This window comes from Peromyscus maniculatus, chromosome 13 (assembly GCF_049852395.1).
Source record: "Peromyscus maniculatus bairdii isolate BWxNUB_F1_BW_parent chromosome 13, HU_Pman_BW_mat_3.1, whole genome shotgun sequence".
NCBI classification, from domain to species: domain Eukaryota; kingdom Metazoa; phylum Chordata; class Mammalia; order Rodentia; family Cricetidae; genus Peromyscus; species Peromyscus maniculatus.
This window is the reverse complement of record NC_134864.1, coordinates 12,890,154-12,900,455: the sequence shown is the minus strand read 5'-3', so window position 1 is coordinate 12,900,455 and position 10,302 is coordinate 12,890,154. Positions and strand designations below refer to the sequence as shown.

The 10,302-nt window shown below is 38.6% G+C and overlaps 1 pseudogene; it reads right to left on the bottom strand.

The window, feature by feature from the left end:
- Positions 1–7,297: 7,297 nt before the first annotated feature.
- On the bottom strand, positions 7,298–8,358 carry LOC102914259 (eIF5-mimic protein 2 pseudogene; annotated as a pseudogene).
- Between the last annotated feature and the right edge of the window lie 1,944 nt (positions 8,359–10,302).

Below are 10,302 nucleotides of genomic sequence, written 5' to 3'. Positions count from 1 at the left end.
TGTATTATGTCGATTGTTTTTGAAGATTGTCTGTTTAATTTTTTTCAAGATGGCCTGTCTAGTGGGAAAAGTGGAACATTGCAATCATCTACTATTAATGGGTTGATGTTAATCTGTGTCATTAAATCCAGCAGTATATATGTGTATATATATATATATATATATATATATATATATATATATATATATGAAATTGGGAGCAGAACCAGAGTTTGTTGCACATTTGTATAGGGAAGTAACGTTACCTTGGTTAGAATGAAGTGCTCCTTTGATCTCATCTGATTAGTTTAAATTTTAAGTCTATTTGGTCACATATTAGGATTGTGATGCCACCTTGATTCCTGGATCCATTTGGCTACAGTACTTTTTAGTACATCTTTTCATTCTATGGCAGTATCTATCTTTAAAGCAAAGACATCTTCCTTGTAGACAACATACAGATGAATTTTATTTCTGTGAGACCAAAATGAGCCATCTTAGAAATAAGACCAAAATGCTTTCACCCTAAAATTAAGGCCTAAGATTTCTCCTTATGGGAATAGGCCATTAGTTACTGAAACCAGTCAGTTCAGATTCCAGAAACCAGGAAGTGTAAAAGCACAGAGTCACAAGATAGTCAGGAGGTAATGCCTGCCTGACTATGGAATGTCCTCTCCCTGGTTTTCAGGGTAACTGACCACAGAAATGCCCCCACCTGAGGGCAGCCAATGAGAAATGGTGGCGGGCAACCACTCCCTTAGAAGTAATTTCTAGAAGTCCCTAGAAGCGAGCCAATCAGAATTGTACCCCTACTAGCACCCCTAAATGATGTAGCCTTGTGATTTTTCCCTTTAAAAGCTGAGCTTGCAGATAGGTGGGCACTTCCTCCAGCCTCCACTGCGTTGGATGTATTGGACAAAGTCCCTGCCTAGGCTTGTATATCCAGAATTAAACCTTGCTTTTGCATTCCGTCATGCTCATCTCTGGGGGTCACGATCTGGGCACAACAATTTCTTGATCCACTCAGTCAGCCTGTGGTACTTGACTGGAGAATTGTGGCTATTGATATGTAAAATTATTATTGGAATTTGTGTGTGTTAATTGCAGTCATTGCTTTGATTTTTGAGTTCATTATGTTTTCAGTGGTACCTTCTGTTTTACGGGATATATTAGTCTGGGTTGTCTATTGTAGTCTTTGAACAATTTGGAATGCTTTTCTCGAGGCTCCACTATTTTTAGAGTATCCATTGTGATATTAGTTTCTATTCTTATGTTTGTTTCTGTTAAATAAGACTTGTGTTCTTTTTCTTGCAGTGATTCAGACACTCCCTGACCCCAGTCCTTTACACTATACCTTGCCGCTGTAGTTATATAGATTGTAGCACACCCTTTAAAAGCTTAAAACAAGTATCTACACATAAATAAAAAACAGAATATTTATCCTTTGGGGTCTAGTCTTCTTCACTCGGGATGGTTTTACTATTAGCTCCAATACTTTACCCATGACTATCATAGTCTTATTTTAACAGCTGAATCATAATTCATTGGCAAAAGCACCCCATTTTCATTATCTGTTCATCCACTAACAGCTATCTAGTCTGTTCTCAATTTCCAGTTATCATGAATAGAGCAGCAATGAACATGGATTAGCAAGTATCTCTGTAGGAGGGGGTAGAGTCCTTTGTTTATATGCCTAAGATTGGCAAGCTGGATCTTAAGGTAAATCTATTACATCTTGAGGTATTGCTACACTATTTTCATATTGGCTGTACAAGATGAAATACTCTTAACAGAAATGCTAAGTGTCTCCCTTTTCCCACATCCTTGCCAGGATGAACTGTCATTTGCATGATTCATTTGGTCATTTTGACTGGAGTAAGATGAAATCTCAAAATAGTTTTGATTTTCATTTTCTTGATGACTAAGGATGTTGAACATTTAAGTGGTTCTAAGTAATTTGTCTTCCATTTTTGAGAGCTCTCTTTTGATCTGTACCTCATTTTTAAAATTAGGGTTATTTGTTTTCATCATAACAAGTTATTCTAGCTTTTTATATATTTTTAGATAATAACCCTCTATTAGATGTGTAGTTGGTAAATATCTTTTCCATTCCGGAGCTTGCACCTTTGTCTGACTGATGCTATCCTTTGTCATACATAACATTTTCAGTTTCATGAGGTCCCTTTCATTATTTGTCTTAATTCCTAGGGTATCAGTGTTCTGTTCAGAAAGTCTTTTCCTGTGACAATGAGGTCAATACTATTCCCTACTTCTCTTCTATCAGATTCAGTGTATCTGGCTATATGTTAAGATCCTTAATCCATTTGGAGTTGAGTTTTGTGCAGGGTAGTCAGTATAGATAGTATTCTTCTACTTCGAGTCACCCAGTTTGGCCAGCACCATTTGTTGAATATGCTATTTTTTCTCCACTGGGTATTTCCGTCTTCTTTGCCAAAAATCAGGTGTCCAAAGATGTATGGATTTATGTCGGGGTCATCACTTTGATTCCATTGGTTAATGTGTCTGTTTTTTATGCCAATGCCATGCTGTTTTTATTACAGTAGCTCTATAGTACAATTTGAGATTGAACATGATGATTTGTCCAGTACTTCTTTTATTATTCAGGATTGTCTTACCTCTCCAAAGTTCTTTGTGTTTCCATATGATGTTTAAAATTGTACTTTCAATTTCTGTGAAGAATTATGTAGTAATTTTGATGGGGATTAGATTAAATCTGAATATTGTTTTGGTAGGATGACCATTTTCACTCTATTAATTATACCAAGCCTTGATCATGGGAAATATTCTATTTCCTGATGTATTCTTCATTTTTTTTTGTTCAATGTCTTAATTTTCTTATTAAACAAGTCTTTCACTTACTCGGTTAGAGTTTACCTAGTATATATACATATAAACATACATACATACATACATATACACATACATATTTGAGGCTATTGTAGAAGATATTATATCCATGAGTCCATTCTCAGTTTGTTTTCATTTATATATAAGAATGCTACTGACTTTGATGTGTTAATTTTGTATCCTACTACTTTGCCGAAAGTGTTTATCAGCTGTAGAAGTTTCCTGGTGGAGTTTTAGGACCTTTTATGTATAAAATCAAACATCTGCCAAGAAAGATACTTTGACTTTTTCCTTTCCTCCTTGTATCCCTTAAATATCCCTGAGTTGTCTTATTTCTCTAGCTAAGACTTCAAGTACTGTATTGAATAGGTAACGAGAGAGCATACCTCATCCTATTATTCTTTGTTTTCTTTGAAATGCTTTGAGTTTCTCTCCATTTGCATTGACATTGGCTAGGGGCTTGTTGTAAACTGTACTGTCTTTGTTATACTGAGGTATGTCCATTGCAAATCTAGTCTCTTCAGGACTTTTATCATGAAAGGATGTTGAATTTTATCTGTTTCTGTATTTAATGAGACAATCATGTGTTTTTGTCTTTGAATCTGTTTATTTGGTGAATTTCTTTTAACAGTTTATGAGTGTTAAAGAATCCTTTCATCTCTGGGATGAAGCCTCCTTGATCATGGTGTGGTGATATTGTGTTCCCCAAAATATTGTGTACCTTAATAAACTTACCTGGGGTCAGAGAACAGAAAAGCCACTAGTTAGGCAGTGATAGCACACACCTTTAGTCCTAGCATTCCAGAGATAGAAATCCCTCTGGATCTCTGTGAGTTCAAGGCCACATTGGAAAAAGCCAAGCATGGTGACACACGCCTTTAATCCCAGAAAGCCAGCCTTTAATCCCAGAGAGTGGTGGTAGAAAGCAGAAAGATATATAAGGCGTGAGGACCAGAACCTAGAAGCATTTGGCCTGGTTAAGCATTTGGCTGGTTAAGCATTCAGGCTTTTGAGCAGCAGTTCAGCTGAGAGCCATTGGGATGAGGACACAGAAGCTTCCAGTCTGAGGAAACAGGACCAGCTGAGGAATTGGCAAGAACTTTTAAGATTCCTGCTACATCATGGTATATAATCTTTTTTTATATTATCTGGAATAGGTTTGGAAGTATTGAGAATTTTAGCACTTATGTTCATATGGAATATTTTTCTGTAATTTTCATTCTTGATTAGGTCTTACTGGGCTTTAGATATCATGATGCTTATGACTTCCTAAAGAGAATTAGGAAATGTTCCTTCAGTTACTATTTCCCAAAAATAATTTCAATAATGCTGGCATTAACTCTTTTCTTTTTTTTAAATTCTGTTTGATTTTTCTGGGTCCATTTGATTTAGATGTTATTTTACTCCAGCATTTCTCTGTTTAGTTTTGTCTGATTGATCTGTCTATTGTCAAGAGTAGAATTTTGAAGTCACCCAATGTCCATCAGTATGAGATTTTATCAAGAGTGATTCTTTTATGAACTTTGGCCTGCTTGTTTTGGTACATAAATATTTAGGATGGAAACATCCTTTTGGTGAATTTTCCTTTGATGAGTATATAATCTCCTTTTCTTATCTCTTCTGGTTAGTTTTTATTTAAAGTCTATTTGATCATATGTTAAAATGCTTTGAGCAAACACCTGCTTGCTTTGAGATTATTTGTTTGGAATACCCTTTTTCATCTCTTTACCTGAGGTAATGCCTATTTTGATGATAATGTGTGTTTCTTGGATGCAACAGATGGATGAATCCTGGTTTTGAAAGCTATCTGTTAGTCTATGACTTCTTATTGGAGAGTTGTGACAATTAATGTTAATAATTATCAATGAGCAGTGTTTACCGATTTCTCTAATGCCTGTGTTATGGTGAGGATCCCACTCCTTGAATTTACTTGTCTGGATTTATGTATTATTATGTTTTCTTGGATGTGGTTAACCTTTTCAGACTGAAGTTTTCCTTCTACTGCCTACTATAGAGCTTGATTGGCAGATAGATACTGCTTAAATTTGGTTGCAAGGTTGGATATAACATGGGAGAGATCTAGGGTTAGGGGTTCTGTAGGGAGGATTCTGGCTGGAAACCTATGGAGTTGGTTACAAAAAAGGCAGGTGTAACCAAACTATGACTGGACGCTGGATGTGGGACTTGGGCTAGATCTGGACAGTTGGGAAATGTGCCCAGGTGGGAGGGTCAGGAAGACTCATTGATCTAGACTGTGGGGAAGGATGTGTGAGATTGGCTTTGTGGAGTGGTTGGATGGTCTCTAAATTTTGAAAAAGAGATGTGCCATTTTGTTGTGTTTAATGACCGGATTATCTGTTTCATAATTAGTAATCCTTTTCATGTTGAGTCTCACTTATGTGTTGTAAACCACTACTGTTCTTTTTCCCCTTTCACAAGCATAATTATCTCAAGCTGTTGTCAATACTTGTGTCTATATGTCACTAGTTAGTTTTCTAGACATACATGTTCTTTTCCTTATTCCTTGTAAATTCATTATTTGTTCAAATTCCTTTTGCTTTCAATTCACTACTTCTTTTTTTTAATGTAAGGATGGATTGTTTTTTATTATTTTAGGACTACAAATTACAAAGAAAAAGCAGATCACTACACAGAATCTAATGAATACATTGGCCTGTGCATAAAACTTTATCAAAGTCGTTCATTTTACAAAGTCACCCCACCCATCCATTTTTGCTGTAATGCTCTCAAGGTTACTATATTTTTATTTCAAATTATATTACGTGTTATTCTCTCAAGACAGGCTTTAAATACCAAATTATTGGCTTCTAAGAATGGCACCTTCAAAAACGAGCTATTTCCACTCAGTCTCTGGTGGCATTATTCTATTTTCTTTTACCAATTAAAAAACTCACTTTTAGCCTTTCCCAAAAAGGTGGCTACATTTCCCCCTACCAACTACAAATGGATAGCAAAAAGAAAAGCAATGAAAAAGGTAGCCATTAAAATCAATGGATTAATCATTTAAAGAAGTATTTGGCTCATGGCAATTTAAAAAATGGCAACTAGGGTATGTTACTAGGTGTTGGAACATAGAAAAATGAAGCCAGGCCTAGTAGGAGGTGGCTATGACTGCATTCACCTTCCTAACAGGAAATGGAGTCCTGATAGATCCTGGGAGAACACGTTCACCCCGAACACTCCCTACTATCTCAGGGGTTAGTAACAAGCTATTTCCTTGACTCCCAATCCTTTGGGAGCCCCTTCCTCACAGTCTAGCTGTGTCCTGAGTAGAATGTTTATGCAGAGAATCTACATTATCCAAAGATACAGATGGACATACAAGTTTCCAGGGAAAAACTCAGTTCTCTTCCTACCTCTGCCATGTATGAGCTCTCAAACTCAAGTTTGCTCTCCATGGATTTACTAAGGATGAAACCAGAGAACAAACAACACCTGGGGTTAAAAATACAATAAAATGCTAACATATAACCAATGGTCCAAACACTTAGGATTCATGTTATGGATTCAGTTGTCTACAGGATTTTCGCTGATGGGACAGGGCTCTGGACATACTAAATTATCACACAAATCAATGCCTTTTGAGACTTTGAATACTTTTACAGTTTAATTTGCAAACAGAATTTTTGGTAACAAATTATTTTTAACCAAATCCTATCTTGAAAACTGTTATATAGAAAACCCAGGTTGGATAAAGTGAAGTGCTCACTGCGAAGGCCTTGCATCACATTATTACAGTAGAAAATAGAGGAGGTAGAAGGGAACTGACAGACAATGCCACACCAGTTCTACAGCCCCTGCAGCTCCTGACACATGGCTTCTGAAACCAACCCACCGTTTCCAGGAACCATAAAAAGTGAAAATAAAAACTGCCATGAAAGCCCTTATATCATGCTTGATATAGGGAGGTAGGGAGATGTAGCGGTAATGCCCGCATTACCGATAACCATTCACCATGTCCAAGCGAAGGGCTGCGGATTAAAAAATAGAAACAAGAGACAGCGGGTCATCCTTACGATTGGATGTCGAATGCCGTTTATTGAAAGAGGGAAGAAACCTTAAATACGTACAGGCTTACAGCACAAATGGAGGAACCCCCGGAGGGCAGAAGTTCGCTGTCAATGGTCTACATTCCAGACCCAATGTTCTATATTCTTGCATCTAAGTAGTTAACGCCCAAAATGCAGGATACACAACAAGGAACTTCCCTTAAGCATTCAGAAGGGTGGATACCGGCAGGGAATCTGAATAGGGAGGACACAAGGAACTTCCCTTAGCATTCAGAAGGGTGGACACCGGCAGGGAATCTGAATAGGGAGGACATCTGATCAAGGTCAAGCAAGCAAGGCCGCAGCCACTCCCAGTCGGGGGCCAGGGCCCATGGCGCCCACAGGGAGATGTAAGAACCAGGACACAATGAGACATGACATTTTATCTACAACTCCTGTTTGCTTTACTGAGGATGTTGTTTCAAAATTCAGTCACCTTCTTCAACTTCAGACTCAGATTCCTCTTCAGCATTTTTGAGCCATTCTGCAAATTTCTTCATCTGCCCCAGGAAGACACTTTTCCCCTTTGCAACGTGTGCATCTTTATACCACTTCAGAATGGGCTCTTCACTTTATAAAAAAGGACTTCAGCTTTATTAAAAAAAAAAGCACCACAATTTTCTGGAAGGCTTTCATGAAGTGAATGTTGTCATTGCAGTACTCCTGAATCTTCAGTAACAGGGTCAGCTCAGACTGACCCTGAGTGGTGAAGGCAGCGAGCAGGGGGCTGTATTGCTTCAAGAACTTGATGGCTTGTTCTGCTACAAGCTCCTCCTTTTTGTTCCACTCCACGGTGCTCATCACACTTGACCAGACTATCCCAATGACCACCGGTTCGGGCATGTTATTTTTTTCATCTCTTCCTTGACATACAAAATTATGTCCTTGAATGGATCCCCACGGGACATGTGCTCCTGAAGCTCTTTCTGGAGCTCCTTCCGAGTCCCGATGGTCTGTCTGCTGGTTGCGGACGTACTCCAAAAGCTCCTTCAAGCCTGCCTCAGTGAAATACTTGGTAAAGTGCTCGACGCTTTGCTTATTGGCAGGGAACAGCTCCATCAGTCTGTTGTCCATGCTGACTTTCCGGAGACTTGCAGCACCTACATTGATGTCTTTCTCATTTATCCATGATTTAAAGAGCTTTACAGCAAATGCTGCTGAAGCCCCTTCTTTAACCAAGTTCTCATTGTAAAGGCTGTTAAGGATGGACGCATTGAGTGTTCCATTAGCCAGAAGAACCCCGGTCAATATGGCGAGCTTGTTCCTCTCCGACTCTGAAAACCCCTTTAGGAAGGAAGAACAATAACTTTTTAACTTCATCTTCAAAATCTTTCTCCAGCTATTTGTAGCGCCTTATTAACTTGTTAAAAACCTGAGCAAATGCTTGCATGGTCTCTAGGTCTTCTTGTGCTGCAAACATACAGACATCTGTGAGCCTCATGTCATCTGCGAGTGTACCACCTGGGGCCAGCATTCCGCCAGCCACCAGGATGTCAAAGATTGTCTCTGCATAGCGGCGGTAGTCAAGTTTTGCTCCAGAAGCATCAAGAAACTTAGCCACTGCTCCCAAATCAGTACCAGTTTCAGTTAAGCCTTGAATAATACAGTCTTGAAACCGAGTAGGGTCAAAACTCTCTTTTTATCTCTTTTTCCGGTTTTAAAACGCTGGCCTGATAGCGTAGGTTTTTGCTGCTTTTGATTATTCGTAAAAGACACCCGAATTTAAGGCGAAGAGAAAAGAGCCAGAAATCCCCGAGCTGGCGGCAACTGCGGCACTCTCAATTCACTACTTCTGAAGATACTTTTTATCTCATGCTGCACTTAAATTTATATATATATATATATATATATATATATATATATATATATGTATATATGTATATATATATACACACACACATATATACATATATATATAATGTTTTTATGTTTTAGCAAAAGAGACTTAAATGATAACTATTTATTTTTAAAATAAAGTTTTGTCAGGTTTTTGTTTCTGTGGTAACTCTTCATCAATACATTTAACAAACATTCAACCATTTATATCTGCTTACCAGGTTCTGTTTATTCTTGTTAGTAGGGCATATAATGCAGACTAATTCAAACTATCTCAACCCCGATGCACTCTATATTATGTGAAAATCTAGAAAAAAGATAAAGTCCTAGTTCTTGAACTGCACACCAAGGAGAGGCTGTGAGAGAAGAGAATGATGGTGCTGTGAGCAGCAATTGTGTCTGTTATGATGGGGAACATCAGTGGCATGTCTCTGAGGTAGTAGGCTTATATTACAAGTAATTCGGGACATTTTCCTTCCCTTGATATTGTAGCTTAACAATAATCACTGTGGACTTTAAAGCTCTTCCATTAAAAATGATTTTGGAGCGAAGTGGCTTGTTGTTGTTGTTGTTGGCGGTGTTTTTTTGTTTTTTGTTTTTTTTTTTCTTTTTTTTTCTCTTTTTTTTTTTTTTTTGGTTTTTTGAGACAGGTGTTCTCTGTGTAGCTTTGCGCCTTTCCTGGATCTTGCTCTGTAGACCAGGCTGGCCTCAAACTCACAAAGATCCGTCTGGCTCTGCCTCCCGAGTGCTGGGATTAAAGGTGTGCGCCACCACTGCCCGGCTCTTTTTCTTTTTTTAATTAAATTTATTCATTTATTTTACATTCTGACTGTGGTTTTCCATACCTCCTTTCTTTGATGGGTTTTTTTTTTTTTTTTCAGTGCTCTTGCCCCAAAGGTAAAGTCATGTCACATGACAGAATCCACTAAACAAGAGTTTTATCGAGACAAAGAAAAAGGGATAGATCTGATCAGGCCTGTGGAAGGACACCTGCGAGAAAAAGAGACCAGGGGAACATGATGCCGCCTTATAAATGCCAGGACACACCTGTGCACACAGGCCCATGCAGTCACCTCCTCCAGACTATGAGACTGTGTAACCATGCGGCATGGGTTACACAGGACATATGACCCGGAAATGACTAGGTGGAGATCACTAAGTGTCCTGCAGGGTATTAATGACCGTGGGGCATGGTTGAAATTCCTATCACTCCTCCCATCCCTTCCTTCCCACTTCCCCTCTGCCTGCTACACAATCCACTACTCTTCTGTCTTTGTTCAGAAAGGGACAGGCCTCCCATGGGTGTCAACAAAGCATGGCATATCAAGTTGAGGTGAGATTAAGCTCCTCCCTTTTTATTAAGGCGTGGCAAAGCAACCCAATGTGAGGAATAGTTACCAAAAGCCAGCCAAAGTATTAGGGATAGCTCCTGCTCCCATGATTAGGAGTCCTACAAGTAGACTAAGCTATATAACTGTAACTCATGTGTAGAGGGCCTAGTACAGGCTCCCTATCTGTCAATTGAGGCTCTGTGAGCTCCTGTGAGTCC